Source organism: Aplysia californica, unplaced genomic scaffold (assembly GCF_000002075.1).
Source record: "Aplysia californica isolate F4 #8 unplaced genomic scaffold, AplCal3.0 scaffold00217, whole genome shotgun sequence".
In the NCBI taxonomy this organism is placed as follows: domain Eukaryota; kingdom Metazoa; phylum Mollusca; class Gastropoda; order Aplysiida; family Aplysiidae; genus Aplysia; species Aplysia californica.
In genome coordinates this window covers 351,084-359,910 of record NW_004797487.1, presented here as the reverse complement: position 1 = coordinate 359,910, position 8,827 = coordinate 351,084, and the positions used below count along the sequence as shown (strand labels likewise).

The 8,827-nt window shown below is 40.5% G+C and overlaps 1 pseudogene; it reads left to right on the top strand.

The window, feature by feature from the left end:
• Nucleotides 1-4,054: 4,054 nt before the first annotated feature.
• Nucleotides 4,055-7,560, top strand: LOC106011931 (annotated as a pseudogene).
• Nucleotides 7,561-8,827: the final 1,267 nt, after the last annotated feature.

Genomic DNA, 8,827 nt, shown 5'->3' with positions numbered 1-8,827 from the left:
ATGGCTGTCCGTTACCCGTTCGCTCTGACTGAGTCCGCGAGTAACGAACCCGTCCGTCCGCTCGCCCCAACTCTACTCAACAGCTTTGGTGACACGAGCAGAGAGGTTTCGTCACATTGGATCTGTAGTGAATCAGAACGAAAATTCCCCAAACAAAATTACCACTACAGCTCGAACACGCTCCATTTGCAGCCCATCACCAAGGTGCAGATTTCAGTAGTCAAGTCCCATGAGATGTCCGACCCAAGACGATGTCTGCAGCTAGGACTTCCTTACACCTGAAAAGTCTGCATTCTCAAGACAGATCTTAACCGATGGCTGTATCATTTTCATGTTCGTGAGGCCGAGTTAACATGGAACAGAGAATGGCAATGTGTTCATGATTCCTTAATCCTGTTAAAAAGAGTATACATTTCTTCGATGACATTTGGTTACGTGCAAAGCCCATTTTCCTATTTCAGTTTCAGGATATGTAAACTCCAAAAATGCTTTCAATAGGCAACACGCCCCATATTGTCTCTAGACGCCACTTAATACTGAATATGTACAGTGTGCGTGGCTTTTAAACACTCATGGTTAAGCGGGTCCTTGTGTTTAGCCGCCATTGTACATTTCAAACGACACATTGAGTCCAAATGAAGGCATGTAGAGTACTGCTTCTAGGAATTCCAGAATACGATGGTTAGTTTTTGATTCTACAAAAGAGAAAATAAAGAAAAAAACCAAAAACAAATCGTTTCACGTCTTCCTTTAGATAGATTTTTTAAAATTGGTAAACTTTGCCCTTATGAGTGTGGTCTTTTTTCTTTAAGCCATTTCCGTTTTCAAAATAAATTTCTTGAACATGAATTTTTTTTTTATCAAACAAATTCCTTTTGAATGAATTTTGTCTGTTCCAAATTACATCATTTTAAAACAATGACTGTGGGATCTATTCAGAAAAGAAGTTGTAAAGTTTTTTTGGGATTACTTTGTATTTATCCCCAAAGAGATACGTGATAGGGGAGAATGAGGGGGGGGGGGTGTCATGTGTTAGAATGGAACACAGAAAGTTTCATAGGCAGTGGAGAGGAGCTGTGTGGAACAAAATGCTACAAATGAAATAAAGTTAGGGAGTAAATTTGTGTTTAGCCTTTCCTGATAAGGTACATGGCACTGAGGCACAGTAAAATTATTGTTTGTTTTTTCTTATTTTTCTTAAAGCAAGTGTTCTAGATTTTTAAATTATTTTTGAGGTAGAGTTTTTTATGGCGCTAGCAACTGCATGAGGTCATAATATGAGCCCCAAGGGGTGGATGTCAACAGAGACGTCCATACAGGGAATCAGACTTACTCTGCCCACATATCTAGCTTCAATAGACATAGTCTGCTTCGACTAACAAGGCACTCGGGAAATTGCAGTTCACAAGAGAATGACAAACATAGAAAAGAAGTAGAGGGAAAATGACGATAGTAAGGATTAGGAAAGAAAAAGCCGCAGTTCCCCGTTGCAGTTCAGACACAGTTATGAGCATGACATTGATGAATCAGTACATTTATAATTCTACTCAACATAAGAACATATTAATTCATCCCCTCCGTTTGGGGATGGCCTAAAGACATTTCAGTCAGTAGCACCGGCCGGGAAGGGGTTCTAGATTTTGCTACAAAGAGTGGTTGGCGCGCGCTCTTGTGTAGTTTGTTCCTTATTTCTTATCAAACATCCATTTCCCTTCCTTTCTTTGTTTGCTTGTTTGCTGCTATCTAATAATACTTCTAATCTTCGGCAATTATATGCAGTGTGCATGTTGCAAGTACAGTAATGCAGTATAACTCTTTCCTAAAACTTGAAAAAATTTACCTTCGCTTTCACAGTAAAAATATGCCGTTTTCCTTTTAGAATGGCGATATTATGAAATAAAACGGTGATGATCTATTATTCATGTGCACATGTCAACTAATCATCAACTCAGACTCAAAAGTTTAGCTGAACATTTCAACAGTCTTGTTGATTGAACACTCAAAGCACTGTTGTAGTAGCCGAGTACTCCCCTCCCCCACCCCACACCAATGATCTCATAACACATTCCTCTTCTTGCACACGGAACCTCCGAGATTTTTAGCCCTTATCCGAGAAGGCTAGGGGTTAGATCTTGCCTATCTTATGATCATGACTGTGGCTGAAATACAGCACTAAGAAGGAGCCAAGGAGTGCAGAAAGAGTCAGGAGCCCAGAGGATGAAGCTGAAGGGGTAGGGATGGGGTTAGAGAGTGGAGACGAAAGCAGACGACTGACCATAGTTAGCGAGCTGGAAAGGAAGTGAAATTAGAAAATGTTACGGAAGAAAAAATATGTCAATTGCTGTCATGTTTCGAACCCGGGACCTATTAAATGAGAGACAAACACTGTTACATCTAGACCATGAGAGCCCGCCCATCCCCCCTCCGATCAGGCTTATTTATAAATGTATCTGGAACAATTTGCCTCAGGAACTCAGAGAAACAACACAGTTGATAGGTTTTAAACGATTGCCCAAGACTCGTTTGTTTAATTGTTAGTTATAGTGTGTTAGTAAGTGCTGATTTTTAAATGTTTTTTCTGCTGTCCTTTCGTGTATAATGTATGGTTGTGAAAGTTCTTCTTTATGTGGTTGAACTGGTTTTTCTTGTTTCTGTGAAATATTATTTTTCCGGTGTGAATGATTATATGATTGGTGTAAAGGGCTCAGAGCGTATACTAGTATGGGATATAGCGCTATATAAATGCTATCTATTACGATTACTATTATCATATTATGTATAATGTACATTATGCACACTCACACACACACACACACACACACACACACACACACACACACACACACACACACAAACAAGGGGCTGTCGTGGTCTGGAGGTTACGATCTATCTATCTCTCTATCTATCTATCTATCTATCTATCTATCTATCTATCTATCTATCTATCTATCTATCTATCTATCTATCTATCTATCTATCTATCTATCTATCTATCTATTTTCATAATCAGTATTCATCCATCCACCTATTATCCTTGCAGACAGACAGACAGACAGACAGACAGACAGACAGTCAGTCAGACAGACAGACAGACAGACAGACAGACAGACAGACAGACAGACAGGCAGGCAGGCAGGCAGGCAGGCAGGCAGGCAGGCAGGCAGGCAAGGACGAAATAAAAAGTGAGTGATGTTTGACGACCTTGAGAGTCCCTAATATTATTTTTATTGTCTTGTTTGTTGACACTACAGAGGTGAAGATTTGGAAAAAACGTTTTTCCCTAAAACAATAACACGTGTTTGTTTATTGCAACATCTAAAAAACGTGTGACTTTTCCTTTTTTAAATAAAAAGATTTACGGTGATGAGCTTCGTTTTTAGTTCCAATAAATTCTTATCTAACGTGTACTTGGAAAAAAATTTACAGGCAGACATCGAGAGGGAGTGGCTTTAGTCACATTAATCTGGTGTCTCGAGTTTTTGCAATTGTCAAATCAATGGCATTGCACCTACTAGCATCTGTAAAGTAGCGATTAAGCGCCTTGTCGTCGCATGCACAAGAACTGAGTTCAATTTCCATATTATTCGTTCAGTTATAAGCAATATGTGAATTATACTACCTTCATTCCAAGCGATCAGGTTCTACTTTCTGATGCTAACTCTATAAAATAATGTATTGTGATATCTTCCGTTCTTTGTTTCTCTGCGACCTTTACTTTTGCTGGACCAGCAACCGTAGGGTGGTAGGTTGGTTGGTTCTTTGAGGAAAAACGGAAGTTCAGTTCCAACTTGATGGAGATTTTCTGCTGAGTACCCCCGTGTCCCTACCGCGGTGTACCCTACATACTCATGATTGGCCATAACAGACATTGTGGAAATGGCGCACTTCCAAAGAGATTTAGACTGTGTCGAGAAAGGTGCAAAACACTTTCAACAAAAACTTTCACAGGTTGAGAATGTATGTGTCAAAAATACTACTTTCCATTTTCTGGTGAAAAAGTATGTCAACACCGGATGACCACTTTTCGAATATATACCGTGTAATGAATCTTTATGAACGTTTTAAAGATAAACAATCAATGGTCTTGTTGATTGTTAATTATGTTAATTATGTTAATCATGTGGGTGCATTCCCCATACGATTGTCCAGAGGTCTAGCTTCCGTTTTCCTGCCTCGTGAGTTGAGTGAGTGACACGTCTGTGTCCCTGTCCAGTGTCAAGTCTGTATCATATCTGAATCCATCGTGCGAATAAACATGTTTAGTACATACCGTGAGCAGTTTGAGTTCGCCACAAGAGCAGACCTCTGACGCTGCACCAAGTCCTCACGCAAGACAAGATGAACGTCGCTGTAGTCCTCGTCCTCTTCTCCGTCCTGGCTGCGACACAAGCAAGCCGTAAGTAGTTTTTGGAAAATTAAAATTTTAATGTGCCGTAAGTTCCTTTAGTGTTGATTAATCGAGTAGGTGTTTTACAACACTATCTACTCTATTTCTGTCATGTAAATGCCAAGAACAGACATTTATATAATGTTTCAAAATATTGTTAAAAACTATTTACATGCGTATTTAAAACATGCGTATTTAAAATTTCAACTTCAGTGTATACATTACATACACCGACTGTAGTGTTGAGCTGCCAATATCTTATCAAAGCTATTTAGAACAAGATGGCAGGAAACCCGTCAATGTTTAGCAATGGGAAATCCGTCAAGTGCTATGTCCACTATTATTCAATAACTGCTACACAGCCCCGCAGACCCAGTTAGCACAACGCTGTCTATTCCTCATTACTGAGAGAATGCTATACATGTACCATCCTATGATTGGATGTCTCTGAAGTGGCTCAAACGTTCTCGATATTAACGCGGCTACAATCGCCACAGACAAGTCTACCAGTGACGTGTACGGAGCAAGGTAAAACGATCGCCTAGAGAAAAGGGGCGGGGGGGGGGGGGGAGCAATGTAAGGTGCCGACTTGTTGTTCCTTCACGAAAAAGCTGTTTGCTTTTGGTTTTCAGAGACCCATGAATAACTCGGGTTGAGAAAATATTATCTTTGATGCTTCAATTTCGAGGGTTCTTTTCATTGCTTTCTACTTTTTTTGATTCATTTCTAACTCGCCAGCTGACCAGGCTGTGTGCGGGGTAATCAGGGTGGAAAGTTGGAGCTACAAGTACGCCGAGAAGACAGTACAAGATGCTTCCTATGTCCTCAACATGACAGTCGTAGATCGGCAGTCCGAGGCTGCGTGTACCCTGGGTGAATCCTTTGGCTACCAGAAAGCCACCCTGTAGGTGGATCACGGCTGTCGTGCTGACTTCAACGTTTGCTACCTCCCAGGTGAGTTTTTACAGCACTTGCAACACGGCGTCACGAGTGTCGAAGATTAAGTGTTACGATTACGAAAGAGTAACCACCATTAAAAAGGCGAAGCTGGTATAAAGACTTGTTTGATAGTGTAGGAGCAAGTCCCACCAGAGCCCGCACCAGCTACTCGGCCCCAACCAACTACCCACATGTTCAGGAAGATACTGATTATCTAAAATCAAAATGTAATGTACCGAATATTTTATTGTTCCTTCAGACAAATGCTCATTTTTTTGTTTCTTTCACTGCGTTTCCTACCTCCTTCCTGGGTGAGAGGACCTTGATTAAACTGATTAAACCGTATCTCTTCATGAAATGTTGGCATCTTTGAAGAAAACTTCAGTTTTGAGGGTTTCTTTTTCTATTTATCTCCTCATGTTTTTACTCCTTAGTGAGGCCGACGGAGTGCCAAGTACTCAGGGTGGAAAGTTGGAACTACAAGTACACCGAGAAGAAGGTGGCACGGGCCGCATTGTTCCTTAACATGACCGTTGAAGATCGGCAGTCCGCCGCCAGCTGCGATCTGGATAAATCCTTCGGCTTCTACAATCAGAACTCCACAGTGTGGGTGGATCATGGATGCCGTGCCGACTTCAATATCTGTTATGTCAAAGGTAGGTGTGACGCCAGTTAAGCAAACGCATTTTCTTCCAGATGTAAGGAAAAAACCTGCAAAAACTAGGAATGTATTGTTTGCCCATTTGTACACTTTGCTACCAACTGGATATTCTGAACTTGAGATTTGACAAAATGCAATGTAGGTCTATTTGTTTTATAATCGATTTTGCAAGAAAAAAATCTAAAATTTATTTTTTAGAAAGGTACGAACTGAGAATTCGGTTTCAAGTTCCTCCATGCAGTGTTTTGGCTTGTACGATTGTGTTGAGTAGATGTACATTTTATACTCTGTATCTCTTAATTTTTTCCTCTTTGTTTCAAAGTGACGTGACTTTTTTTTCACAAAATGTCAGTCCTTGTGAGTTGTTGGCAGGTGCTTTGGTTTACTTCTTTCCTATCATCTCATCCTGATTTTTCTCTCCGCGCTGTCTTGTAGCTCCTTACTTTAGGCATTTTTATAACGTTATAGTATTGACAGTGCTGTTACCCCAATTGTTAATCCTATCCACTACTAAATGAGCAACAACTCCATCTACGGTCTCCAGGCGCAACCAGCACCACTACGGTAAACGTGAGCAGCTGGAACTACAAGTACGCCACCAAGATTCTCCCCTCTGCCTCCTGCATCTACTCCATGCAAGTGGCCAAGCAACAGTCCGCGGCCCCCTGCACTCTCGGAACCACTTATGGTTTTGTGGCCAATACCATGTGTGTCAGCGATGGCTGCAGAGCTGACTTTATCGTAAGCTATTATTCCCCGTATGCTTTCTGAAGCTGTGAATGTTCCACTGACTAATTTTGTTGTATTAAAAAGCTATTGGAACCAAATCTTTTCTTGTTTGTATTTTACTTTACGTCGGCCGACGCCTTCTAACATCAAGTATAGTGAGTCTACTTTTTGTGACACTCATTTTATAAAGAAATGATGGTGGATCTGTGGGTGTTACGTGGTTTGCGCCTTTCCCATCGGACATCTCGGTCCTTATTGCTCCTTCTGTTTTGCACTGTCGCTGTCTTGTAATCCATAATCTTCGGCTCTTTATGGCATTGCTTTGCAAGCGCAGTTTTAAACCTTACTAAAACTTGAGGAATTGTACTTTCATTGAGAACTCTAAACAGATAAAAAAAAATGCATTGGATTTCGTAAAGTATCTTTCTGTCTTAGAAAAAGATTGGGACATTTGTTTTTCCTTTCCCCCTCTTGCCAGACTAAGTGCTGCTGTATTTCAATTATGCACTTCAATAGGTGAACCCATATATTATGCGAGTTGCGGTTAAAAAAAAAAAAAGAAAGAAACGAAGCCGATTCTTCCCCCCTCGCTTCCTCAATTCTCAAAAGGGGAAAGTAAGGCCAGCCTCTACATAAGACATGTAGTAAAACGCGTAATGTGAAACAAGAAACGTGAAATGAGAAACATCTGGTACTCACATAGGACATTCGAAACGAGAAACACCAATTCAGAAGTAGGCATATTCGACACTTCAGTTGACAAAAGTTGACTCGTCAGATGAAGACACACTGATGATCTTAGTTCTGAGAAAGCACAGAAAAAGAAGAAAATGCAGCTTATGGTCTCGAGAGCATATCCTTTGAGACATACTCGTACAAGAAAATATACAAGAACCTTTTGTTCTTTGAAAGGAAAAAGGGCTGATGGACTCGTTCAATTATTTGAGAATGTCGTATAGAACATACAACGGACATATTAATCGCTGGCGTTTCCATTTTTACTCTAGTGGGTCCTTTGATCTGTTTTTGTGTCTCGATGTTTAGGGTCCAATACCATTGGCTTGGCTTATTCTAACTCGACTACTAGTTTTCTATAATCGTCCATTCTGATAGACCAATGCTTACTTCTTTGCTTATATTGCGATCAATGGAAACCTAGATAGTCTCAAATTTTTACATCCTCACATCCTCGGGGAAAAAGTATTGTCCATAGATTTCAGGCCTAATTTTGAAAAAGTTTTAACCGCTTCATAAATAATCCTTTTACATTATTTTTGCTTATTCAAAGACGAAAGGATATGTAAGTGTTCTTTTATAATGGCGGCGGATGTCCGGTTGCCGCACGAGGGTTAATCGCGCTGCAAACCTCGCGCCTAATTACTAGCCGAGTTTGGCGTACATAGCAAAGCGGGAACGGCACAGTCGTGGTACCGCTACAACAACAACAATAATGGTTTCCTTTTTTGAAGACTTCTTGTTGGTAGACAGTTTCACGAGGCTTCTTCTCCACGACGCTTTTTCTATCAGGCATTGGAAGTAGCGTCCACGAGATAATCAAGACCCATTGGTGGTGAATACCATCACTTATTCCACCATTGGTTTACCCAGAGAGATTTCATTCCTATACACGAATGAATTTTAGTTCGTGTGACTACATTTTGAAAAAGGTAGAATCTTCTACCTAGAGCGTGACACGAAATACGACTACACCAGTTGCCACAGCGATCACACAAGAAGAAAGTTGTTGTTGCATTTGAGACGCAAGACAAAAAATGAAAACTAAGAAGAGATTTTCAGTGCATTCCATCCAAAGAAAGCGTGATACACTTGGTGAATTTCATCATTATTTTTTCTTCAGCAGTTGTTGGAAGATAGTGAAAAATTCCAACAAAACTATCGCTTTAAACATAGCGGTTTAATCTCCAATGGGCGATAACATGAAGAACGCCGAAACTTTAGCGGCTGAAGATCGACGCAGACAGGCGTCAGTAGGTGTCTGCTTGACTCCACATAGAGGGCGCCTAAAGCCTAAATCAAGATAAGAAAAAAATAACACCACAACACAGCTGGTATTTATGAAGCATTTATTTGGGAATAAAAACTCGAAATTC